Here is a 12730-nt window from a genome sequence, read left to right on the forward strand (position 1 = left end):
AATTCACTCCACAAACATGTGTGTGTGCATGTGGGTGTGCTTTTGTGGGGAGCGGGGGTGTGGTTATGAGTGTCTGTGAGAGAGTGTGGGAGTGTATGAGATAGGGTGCGTGTGTATAGTGCAGTGAGTTCACCTGGATTCATGTCACACTACAGGTGACCCTACTGCACTATACACTCACACCCACACCCTCACATGCAGATCCTCTCTCAGACACAAGCTCTCTCTCATAGGCTCACACATATACACCTACATTCCCACACTCTAACGTGCACACACACCCTCTCATAGACGTATACCCCTTTACACACATAGAAGTTTGTGGGGTGAATTTGTACTTGCAGAATTACATTTTATTTTGCTCAAAAACTGCATGGATCCATGTAAAATTTTGTAAATCCAGTTTTTAGATTAGAATCGGTCTGAATATTGTGGCACAGACAGTCTCGCACAGGGCACCTCACACCTTAAATGCATTATCTGGGCTGACATAACACCAATTGTTAAAGTTCACTTGAGAATATAACTTTTAAAAAGTTCTGCAATTTACATATGAAAGAACTGAAACCAACATGTTCATTCTGAAAGATGAGAGACTTAAAAACAATCCAGGCCTTTTTCAATATACAATTTCTTACATCACACTGTAAATGTTTGCTATAAGTTACGTGTCTTAAGATCTTATATTCCATAACCACCTGATGAAGCAGCGCTCTGAAAGCTAGTGCTTCCAAATAAACCTGTTTGACTATAACCTGGTGTTGTGTGATTTTTAACTTCGTTAGTGCTATGGTTTTATTGGAATGATGGTGAGTTTAATGGTGCTCACCTATTATCAATGTATAACTTGTGGTGTAAAAACAATACCTGGTGACTTGTCACAAGTTGCTGGATGACTTGTGTTACTTTTCCATTTTTAGATATTAGATTACTTACAGTGTGGAAACAGGCCCTTCGGCCCAACAAGTCCACACCAACCCGCCGAAGAGCAACCCACCCAGACCCATTCCCCTACATTTACACCTTCACCTAACACTACGGGCAATTTAGCATGGCCAACTCACCTAACCTGCACATTTTTGGATTGTGGGAGGAAACCGGAGCACCCGGAGGAAACCCACGCAGACACGGGGAGAATGTACAAATTCCACACAGACAGTTGCTTGGGATGGGAATTGAAGCCGGGTCTCTGGCACTGTGAAGCAGCAGTGCTAACTGCTGTGCCTTTGTGCCGCCCAGTACCTTGCAATAACGTTACAAATCACACAACACCAGGTTATAGTCTAACAGGTTTATTTGGAAACACTAGCTTTTGGAGTGTTGCTCCTTCATTAGGTGGTTGTGGAGTATAAGATTGTAAGACACAGAATTTATAGCAAAAGTTTACAGTGTGATGTAACTGAAATTACATATTGAGAAAGATCTGGAGTGTTTAAGTCTCTCATCTTTGAGAATGACCATGTTGGTTTCAGTTCTTTCATATGTAAATCGCAAAACATTTTTTAAAAGTTACATTCTCAAGTGCACTTTAACAATTGGTATCATGTCAGCCCAAAAAAGGTACTGAAGGTGTTTACTCCCTGTGAGGCTGTAAACATTTGCTGTAAATTCTGTGTCTTAGAATCTTATTCTCCATAACCACCTGATGAAGGAGCAGTGCTCCGAAAGCTACTGCTTCCAAATCAACCTGTTGGACCTGGTGTTGTGATTTTTAACTTTGTCCACCCCAGTCCAACACCGACATCTCTCTAAACCTTGCAATAAAGGCAGCACACTGTCAAGGAAGTGTTGCATTTGTATGTAAATTAACAGTTAAAATCACAGCTGAATGTTACAACTGCCATGTTAACATACTAATATCTTCTCAATGTGGAGATTTATATCCTAGCCATGCTAATTAATCGCTGTTTTGAAAAATAACCCACTCAAATTATTTCTGCATTTCTGTTGGTGATAAATTGTTCTTTGAAATTTTTAAAATTTAGTGTATGAATATTTTTCCCCTTCCTGTTTCTTTCTCTTTCTGCCTCTTAAACCAATCTAACGCATTTGCTCTTTCTATCTTTGATTTGATTCTAATTCATCTGATGTCTTGCTCAGCCATTCCTCTGTTTCTTCTTTAATACTTGTCAAATAAAGAAACTGTTGGTTCCATCATTCACGTGGTTACCCTGTGCCTCCCTGTTGCCCATTTGCACATTTCAACAGCTTCCAGGGAAAAAACTCCACATCCCACTCTGCTGAGGACATGGATGTCCTGGGCCTCCTTCACCGCTGCTCCCTCACCACCAGACGCCTGGAGGAAGAACGCCTCATCTTCTGCCTCGGAACACTTCAACCCCAGGGCATCAATGTGGCCTTCAACAGTTTCCTTATTTCCCCTTCCCCCACCTCACCCTGTTTCCAAACTTCCAGCTCAGCACTGTCCCCATGACTTGTCTGGACTTGTCCTACCTGCTTATCTCCTTTTCCACCTATCCACTCCACCCTCTCCTCCCTGATCTATCAACCTTCATTCCCTCCCTCATTCACCTATTGTACTCTATGCTACTTTCTCCCCACTCCCACCCTCCTCTAGCTTATCTCTCCACGCTTCAGGCTCTCTGCATTTATTCCTGATGAAGGGCTTTTGCCCGAAACATCGATTTCGCTGCTCCTTGGATGCTGCCTGAACTTCTGTACTCTTCCAGCACCACTAATCCAGAATCTGGTTTCCAGCATCTGCAGTCATTGTTTTTACCTAGGGAAAAAACATTGTCAAATTGACAGATAAGGGGAAATCAACTAGGAGAAAGTGAGGACTGCAGATGCTGGAGCGCCTCATCTTATAGAACAATACAGCACAGAACAGGCCCTTCGGCCCACAATGTTGTGCCGAACATTTGTCCTAGCTTAAGCACCCATCCATGTACCTATCCAATTGCCGCTTAAATTTATACCCCCTTGTAACACTCTGTTGTACCCGGGGAAAAAGTTTCTGACTGTATACTCTATCTATTCCCCTGATCATCTGATAAACCTCTATCAAATCACCCCTTATCCTTTACCGGTCCAATGAGAAAAGGCCTAGCACTCTCAACCTATCCTCGTACGACCCATTCTCCATTCCAGGCAACATCCTGGTAAATCTCCTCTGCACCCTCTCCAAAGCTTCCACATCTTTCCTAAAGTGAGGCGACCAGAACTGCACACAGTAATCCAAATGTGGCCTAACCAAGGTCCTGTACAGCTGCAACATCACCTCACGACTCTTGAATTCAGTCCCTCTGCTAATGAACGCTAATACACCATAGGCCTTCTTACAAGCTCTATCCACCTGAGTGGCAACTTTAAAAGATCTATGAACATAGACCCCAAGATCCCTCTGCTCCTCCACCTTACTAAGAACCCTGCCGTTAACCCTATATTCTGCATTCTTATTTGTCTTTCCAAAATGGACAACCTCACACTTGGCAGGGTTGAACTCCATCTGCCACTCCACAGCCCAGCTCTGCATCATATCTAAGTCCCTTTGCAGCCGACAACAGCCCTCCTCACTATCCAAAACTCCACCAATCTTCGTATCGTCTGCAAATTGACTGACCCACCCTTCGACTCCCTCATCCAAGTCATTAATAAAAATTACAAACAGCAGAGGACCCAGAACTGATCCCTGCGGAACTCCACTTGTAACTGGGCTCCAGGCTGAATATTTACCATCTACCACCACTCTCTGACTTTGACCGGTTAGCCAGTTCTCTATCCAACTGGCCAAATTTCCCACTATCCCATGCCTCCTGACTTTCCGCATAAGCCTACCATGGGGAACCTTATCAAATGCCTTACTAAAATCTATGTACACTACATCCACTGCTCTATCCTCATCCACATGCTTGGTCACCTCCTCGAAGAATTCAATAAGACTTGTAAGGCAAGACCTACCCCTCTCAAATCCGTGCTGGCTGTCCCTAATCAAGCAGTGTCTTTCCAGATACTCATAAATCCTATCCCTCAGTACCCTTTCCATTACTTTGCCTACCACCGAAGTAAGACTAACTGGCCTGTAATTCCCGGGGTTATCCCTATTCCCTTTTTTGAACAGGGGCACAACATTCGCCACTCTCCAGTTCCCTGGTACCACCCCTGTTGACAGTGAAGACGAAAAGATCATTGCCAACAGCTCTGCAATTTCCTCTCTTGCTTCCCACATAATCCTAGGATATATCCCGTCAGGCCTGGGGACTTGTCTATCCTCCAGTTTTTCAAAATGCCCAACACATCTTCCTTCCTAACAAGTATCTCCTCTAGCTTACCAGTCCGTTTTATACTTTCCTCTTCAACAATACGGTCCCTCTCATTTGTAAATACTGAAGAAAAGTACTCATTCAAGACCTCCCCTATCTCTTCCGACTCAATACACAGTCTCCCACTACTGTCCTTGATCGGACCTACCCTCGTTCTCGTCATTCTCATGTTTCTCACATGCACAAAAGGCCTTGGGGTTATCCTTGATCCTACCCGCCAAAGATTTTTCATGCCCTCTCTTAGCTCTCCTAATCCCTTTCTTCTGCTCCATCCTGGCTATCCTGTATCCCTCCAACGCTCTGTCTGAACCTTGTTTCCTCAGCCTCATGTAAGCCTCCTTCTTCCTCTTTACAAGACATTCAACCTTCCTCGTCAACCAAGGTTCCCTCACACGACCATCTCTTTCCTGCCTGACAGGTACATACATATCAAGGACATGTCGTATCTGTTCCTTGAAAAAGTTCCACATTTCAATGATATCCTTCCCTGACAGGATCCTGTCTTGCAGCATCATATTTACCCTTCCCCCAATTGTAAATCTACCCTGTTGCATGCACCTATCTCTCCATAACCAAGGTGAAAGTCACAGAATTGTGGTCACCGTCACAAATGCTCACCTACTAACAAGCCCATCACTTGTCCTGGTTCGTTACCGAGTACCAAATCCAATATGGCCTCCACTCTGGTCGGACAATCTACATACTGAGTTAGAAAAGCTTCCTGGACACACTGCACAAACACCGCCCCGTCTAATCTACTTGATCTAAAGAGCTTCCAATCAATATTTGGGAAGTTGAAATCGCCCATGACTACTACCCTGTGGCTTCTTCACCTTTCCAAAATCTGTTTCCCAATCTGTTTCTCCACATCTCTGCTGCTATTGGGGGGCCTATAGTAAACACCCAACAAGGTGACTGCACCTTTCCTATTTCTGACTTCAGCCCATACTACCTCCAAAGGCAGATCCCCCTCGAACTGCCTTTCTGCAGCCGTTATACCATTTCTAATTAGCAATGCCACCCCCCCTCCTTTTTGACCACCCTCCCTAATCTTACTGAAACATCTGTAACCAGGAACCTCCAACAACCATTCCTGTCCCTCTTCTATCCACGTTTCCGTGATGGCCACAACATCGTAGTCCCAAGTACCAATCCACGCCTTAAGTTCACCCACCTTATTTCTGATACTCCTTGCGTTGAAGTATACACACTTGAACCCATCTCTGTGTCTGCAAGTATTCCCTGTCAGTGCTACCTTCTCCACAGCCTCCCTACATTCTTGGACATCCTGAAAAACAGCTAACCTACTTGCTGGACTACAAGTCCGGATCCCATCCCCCTGCCAAATTAGTTTAAACCCCCCCCGAAGAGTGCTAGCAAACCTACCTCCCAGGATATTGGTGCCCTTCTGGTTCAGGTGCAACCCGTCCTGCTTGTACAGGTCCCACCTTCCCCAGAATGCAGTCTAATTGTCCAAATACCTGAAGCCCTCCCTCCTACACCATCCTTGCAGCCACGTGTTCAACTGCACTCTCTCCCTATTCCTTGCCTCCTGAGCTCCTGAATGACCTCCCCACCCTCTTCCTACCTATGTCATTGGTGCCAATGTGCACCACGACTTCTGGCTGCACACCCTCCCCCTTAAAGGTTCTGAAGACACGGTCCAAGACGTCTTGGACCCTGGCACCCGGGAGGCAACAAACCAACCGAGAGTCTCATCCATGTCCACAGAACCGCCTGTCTGTCCCTATAACTATAGAGTCTCCTATAACTAGCGCTCTCCTCCCCTTCCCCCTTTCCCTTCTGAGCCTCAGAGCCAGACCTCGTGCCAGAGACCTGGTCACTGCAGCTTACCCCTGCTAGGCCGTCCCCCCCCAACAGTATCCAAAGCAGTATACTTATTGTTGAGGGGAATGACCACAGGGGATCCCTGCACTGCCTGCTTCCTCCCCTTCCCACCTCTAACTGTTACCCAGCTACCTCTGTTCTCTGGCGTAACTATGTCCCTGTAGCTTCTATCTATCACCCTTTCAACCTCTCGAATAATTCTCAGTTCATCCAACTCCAGCTCCAGTTCCCTAACGCGGTCTGTGAGGAGCTGGAGCTGGCTGCACTTCCTGCAGATGAAGTCAGCAGGAGCATCGGTGGTCACCCCTACCTCAAACATCCTGCAGGAGGAACATTCCACTGCCTGCGCTGCCATAACTCTACACTTAGTCTCCAAAACAAGAACACTAAGTATCTTACCTTTTTTTAGGTTAGAGTAGGAGGGAGGGTGGGAGACACTACACATGTAGTGTCTCGGGTTCCTTCTCCACTCGAATACAATCACTTACCTACAATCTTCTGCCTAGGAACCCTCCAACCACAAGGGATGAACTCAGATTTCTCCAGTTTCCTCATTTCCCCTCCCCCCACCTTGTCTCAGTCCCAACCCTTGAACTCAGCACCACCTTCCTAACCTGCAATCTTCTTCCTGACCTCTCTGCCTCCACTCCACTCCTGCCTATCACCCTCACCTTAACCTCCTTCCACCTATCTCATTTCCAATGCCCCTCCTCCCTACCTTTTATCTTTGCCTGCTTGGCATACTTTCCTCATTCCTGAAGAAGGGCTCATGCCCGAAACGTCGATTCTCCTGCTCCTTGGATGCTGCCTGACCTGCTGTGCTTTTCCAGCAACACATTTTCAGATAAGGGGAAATGCCTAATTAGCAAAATTCTTGGCACCAGCAGCTTCTGAATCAAAGTTTCACCTTAACAAAATCGTTTCAGTCCCACAATCATTCTTTCTCTTTCTTTTGGCTTGTTGCATTCTCTGTCACCATGTCCTCTCTCCCTACTCCAGTGGGACACTCTATTCTTTCCAATCTGGCAGTTACACCCATCATTGTTTGACCATTCTCACATTCTCATCACTTAATCTGCACTAAAAGGAAATTGCATCTTCCCCTTTGGAACAAGGAAGAATGTTTTACCATAGCTTTGAAAAGGCAGTAAGATCTTATCATAAACCTCTAACCAGCATCTTATTACAACTACATTAGGGCAGCACGGTAGCACGGTGGTTAGCAGTGCTGCATCACAGTGACAGAGACCCGGGTTCAATTCCCGCCTCAGGCAACTGACTGTGTGGAGTTTGCACATTCTCCCCGTGTCTGCATGGTGCTCTGGTTTCCTCCCACCGTCTAACAATGTGCAGGTTAGGTGAATTGGCCATGCTAAATTGCCCGTAGTGTTAGGTGAAGGGGTAAATGCAGGGGAATGGGTCTGGGTGGGTTGTTCTTCAGAGGATCGGTGTGGACTTGTTGGGCCGAAGGGCCTGTTTCTACACTGTAGGGAATCTAATCTAATCTACACTGATATTTCTTTCGTTTAAATTCTTGCATTAGTTATATTTACAAAACTATGAAAGCATAACTCCAAATCAAAGTAAGTACATTTGACAAACAGGATTAACAGCTTTTAAACATCAAAACATTAACCTAAGTCAATGTTTGCATTTTTTTTGCATTCTTTTAACTCTGAAAGGACTGTTGCAGTTATGTCAACAGCCAATTGTCACACTTTGGTTAGCTGTAAGTGTAGCCCCATCCCTAATTTCATTTTCTGAACTGAAATATGGTAAATTTTCAGTTTTAGTAAATAACATTAAAATGGCTTCTTTGTGTGCTCACAGTTCATCTTTGTTTCGATCAAAATCCCTTTTGTCTGTTTCAAGAATGTTTTGGGATGCTTCTCATATTGAAATAAACATGGTTTGTATTCCTGCTTAGCTCTCTTGTTCTTCAAATTGCATTACAGTTCAAAACTTTCATTACTGCTTTTCATTAATAGCATTGCAGTAATTCATCAATCTTCATTTTTAGTTCTGTAATCAATCAATCAACCAGCTGTTTTGGTTCATCTGTGATTCCTTCTCCAAGTATTTTTCATAGAGACTTGTGATATTTTAAGTTTGTCAAGTTTAAACTGAAGACATATCTATATTGAATTTGCTGCGACAAGTTTGTCATTGAAACATTTTAAGTCCTCATTCAAGTGTTTTACTACCTGTGACTTGTACTGAAGTGTCCTTGCCTGTGTGCATTTTTTCTTTAGTAAATTTGCTTTGGATGTAAGAATTTTGATATTCTAAATTTCAGTTTTTCCTTTAATTTCTCATTATCAGGAATAAGCTTCTCATAATTGGCTATTGTAGCTGTGGGGAGTTTGACAAGACCTGTACAACACAATCATCACCATGTTCCCATCTATGCTGGCCAAATGATTACCCAATATATAATCTACTCTTTCAATTGGTAAACCAGTAACAATTCCAGTAGTTACAACTCTGTTCGCAAATCTCTTTGTGACTTAAGTGAAACAACGAACCGTGGATTCTGGAGATCTGAAATAAAAACAAATTGCTGGAGAGATTCAGCAGGTCTGACAATATCTGTAAGATGAAGAAAATAACATTAGTGTTTCAAATCTGGTGATGTTTCATCAGAACCAAACTCGAAGCGTTAAATTTGCTTTTGTCCCCCAGTTGCTGCCAGACCTCTGAATCTCTCCAACAATTTCAGTTTTTGTTTCAGGAAACAGGTTCACAAATGCCATGAGTACTTATCATATGAAATATGTTTTCTTTCATCAAGCCATCTGAAATACAAATCATATCATCAGCCATTGTCAATGATCAAACTGCCACAGTGTCTCAAAGAGTTACTTTGTTTACAGGTTTTATGGAAGAGTAAGGGAGCACTTCTCCCTTAGAGAAAAGAATCTCAATAATCAAAATCATTTCATTGTCTTCAAGGAAGAAGCCACTTGACTATCCTGAAGTGCATTCCTATTCTGTTAGGTTGTCCGTGAACTTACTTGACTTGTACTATTGCCAATGATTTAAACCCTGTTTTCCTTACCAGTATTCTGTTTTTTTTCTAAATATTCTTTTTGCATTCCCGTGACTGTCACCAGTTTATCGTTCTGTATCCAACAATTTGCTTTTACATGTTGTGTCCTGTGACAATAAAGGCATACTGGTTTTCTAACATCATTTTCATTTTCTATATTATTGTTTCTATTAATTGGAATGGATTATGTTAATCTATGTAACTCAAGTTTCTCTTTAATTCATACTTAATTAAAATCCCATTTCCTGCATCATTTCTCTCTCCTGTCTCTCTGCTTTCTCTTTCTCTTTGTGTAATGCTCTTTCTCATTCCTCCTCAGCCTTTGAAATTCTAGCCCTAGTCTTCTGTGTTCTAACTCAGTTTTGTGAATGCTACCTTGCCAACATCCAGTTCTACACTTCCCTCAATCTTCTAGGTTCAGTGACCTAGATTGGTGGCCACTAGTTTTAGAATTTCTTGTTTCTTAGCTTTTGATTTAAGTTTACTTTCAACAGCTCAAACACATATTTTAGTTTGTCAGTGAAAAATACCTATAAGTATTATCATTTATCCCACTCTGCCACAAGACCTACCTATTGCAAAACATGACACTTAGGTCAGTATAATCTTTCCTCTGAAGTACAAGAAAGTATTTTTCTTATTTCTTTTAATTATGGACCCCACTTCTAATTATACGACTATGGGTTCAATGGTGGATGTAAGCCCCTTAATATATGTTATGATCAAGATTGGAAGACTGCACTGATTACTTTTTAGTCTCATTCCTCTATTTTAAATTTAATAAAGATTGGTGACATGGTAAGTTATGTTTCTGATTTAGTATTAGACACAGCTACAACCAAGTTTCTTTCTTTGATTAATGCATAACTAGTTTGCTGCAAATACAATATAAACAAACATACAAAGATTATTAGACAGCGCAAATAGAGAAAAGTAATCACAGTGGGCATCACTAACTGGGCACTGACTTGAAAATGCTTGTGCTATAAACTTAGTTTCTCTTTTAACTGTCCACCTCTTCATCCTGAATGTAACAAGGAAAGTGAAGATTCATTCACCATTTTCAGGACCAGCTCACAAAGTATGGCGCCATCCTCTGGAATTTATTTTGATTTGTACTCCTAACTGTGCATTTAAGGGTAGATTCTGTGGCGATTCTTCCACTAGCTTTTAGCTAAGCAACCTTCCGTGGGCGGCACGGTGGCACAGTGGTTAGCATTGCTACCTCAATTCCTGCCTCTGGTGACTGACTGTGGAGTTTGCACATTCTCCCAGTGTCTGCGTGGGTTTCCTCCGGGTGCTCCGGTTTCCTTCCACAGTCCAAAAATGTGCAGGTTAGGTGAATTGGCCATGCTAAATTTCCCGTAGTGTTAGGTGTAGGGGAATGGGTCTGGGTGGGTTGCTCTTCGGCATCTCGGTGTGAACTTGTTGGGCCGAAGGGCCTGTTTCCACACTGTAAGTAATCTAATCTAATCTAATCTTTAAAAATCTCTGTAGATACTTCAGTATCTTGTCCTTTTTTTTGGGGCATACCTAGTCTGCTTTTTGTTTTGCACAGCATCTGTATAGCGCTTAATAAAAACCATCAGCAGCCCCTCTTCCTCGAGCACTCCAATCCCTCACCATTGGTGGTGCCCCCTCCGCACTTCATGTCACCTCTGATGAAGAGTCATCTAGACTTCAAATGTTAGCTCTCCATCGATGCTGTCTGACCTGTTGTGATTTCCAGCACTTTTTGTTTTCGATTCAAGCTGACTTTGTTTGTTAGTTTTACCGCAAGGCTCTGTGATGCCATTGTAGATTTCTTCCCTTAGCTTCAAGCTTGATAACTTCTCTAGCTTTTTGTCCCCCTCATGAGTTTCAACTTGAGCTCAAGTATTCTATGTAGTGAACAATGAAGTTATTGTTTTATCTGCTTAGACGCAGGCCTATGTCAGATTAATTTCCTTGGCTGTTCTGACTCTGTGGTGAAGTCTACACAAGTTCTTGTCTGTAACAGCCTCTGTCCTTCTCAAAATAAAATGCTTGTTTCTCTCTGCAGAGAAGGGATATAAAAGTATGAAAACACACCAATAGATTTAAGAACAGCTTCTTCTCTGCTGTTATCAGACTTATGAATGGACTTTTCATATATTAGAGTTAATCTTTCTCTGTACTTTCTCTGTAGCTGTAACACTATATTCTACATTCTGTTCTGTTACCCTGATGTACTTATGTAAGGTTTGATTTGCCTGGATTGCACGTAATACAATACTTTTCACTGTATCTCTGTACATGTGATAATAAATCAAATTGAATCAGAGGCTAAACAAAAAAAGCTGTCCGACCAAAATTCCATCCTAAATTGCATTCACTGTGGCAATGTGACAAGCTGTAGCATGGTTCCAACAGAAATACAAGAAATAATTTTGCACATAACATAGCTTTTAATTCTGCAACCTAATTACTTTAGTTAAAAATGAATAGTTCATTTTGCTTGACTGTCATCTCTGACCTTGCAAACACAGCTGCCCATTAAATGTAATTATCTTCAAGCTTATTTGCATTGCATTTATATCAGGGTTGCTGGTCTCAATCAGATGTTTTCATCTTTCTGCAGTCAAATTTGAACCGGATTTTTGGAACATCATATTTTTCAAATCATTCAAACTTCAGTAAATGATTCTTCTGAATGCTTGCATTCATAAAGCACCTGTCACAACTGGAGGACCTCCCAAAGCACTTTTACAGCCAAAGAAGTACATTTGAATCATTGTCCAAAAATAAAGAACTGCAGATGCTGGAACTCTGAAACAAAAATAGAAATTACTGGAGAAACTCGGGTCTGGTAGCATTGGTGGAGAGAAAGCAGAGTTAATCTTTCTCTGCACCTTCTCTGTAGCTGTTATAGCCTCCGTGAAGGGTCTGAAGAATGATCAATCGATCCAAAATGTTAATTCCATTTTCTCTGCACAGATGCTACTGGATTTGCTGAGCTTCTCTGTAATTTCTGTTTTTGTTTCTGTCACTGCTGTAATAGGAAGTATGTTAGCTAACTTGCTCTTTCAAAAACAATGTGATGAGATTAGAAGTCTTGTTTTTTTTTGGCAATTATGATTGAGGAATAAAGTTTGACTGGGATAACTCCCAGCTGTTCACTTGATTGGTAAGTTGTGGAGGAGCCAGTGTTGGACTGGGGTGGGCAAAATTAAAAATCTCACAACACTAGGTTATAGTCCAACAGGGTTATTTCGAAGCACTAGCTTTCGGAGCTCTGCTCTTTCATCGAGAGCAGCGCTCTGAAAGCTAGTGCTTCCAAATAAACCTGTTGGACTATAATCTGGTTTGTGTGACTTTAAAAATTTGATTGGTGGTATGGTGCTTGTAACAATGATCTGAGAGAGCAGATATTACTGTGACATACAGACACCATCCAAAACATGGTACTTCAATTCCTTCTGTTATTGTTGCACTGGAGTCCCAATTTAATCCCTGCATGTTTATTGCACATACTGTTGGTCCAACTTCGTTTTTGTCCCATTGGTTTGCAATTTCAATCCATTCCTTTGAG

The 12730-nt window shown here is 42.3% G+C and overlaps 1 protein-coding gene across 4 annotated transcripts in view; it reads left to right on the plus strand.

The window, feature by feature from the left end:
* Positions 1 to 12730, plus strand: part of ninl (ninein-like) — a 157668-nt gene that overhangs the window by 51525 nt on the left and 93413 nt on the right. The window lies entirely within an intron of this gene.

Source organism: Chiloscyllium punctatum, chromosome 11, assembly GCF_047496795.1.
Source record: "Chiloscyllium punctatum isolate Juve2018m chromosome 11, sChiPun1.3, whole genome shotgun sequence".
Lineage (NCBI taxonomy): Eukaryota > Metazoa > Chordata > Chondrichthyes > Orectolobiformes > Hemiscylliidae > Chiloscyllium > Chiloscyllium punctatum.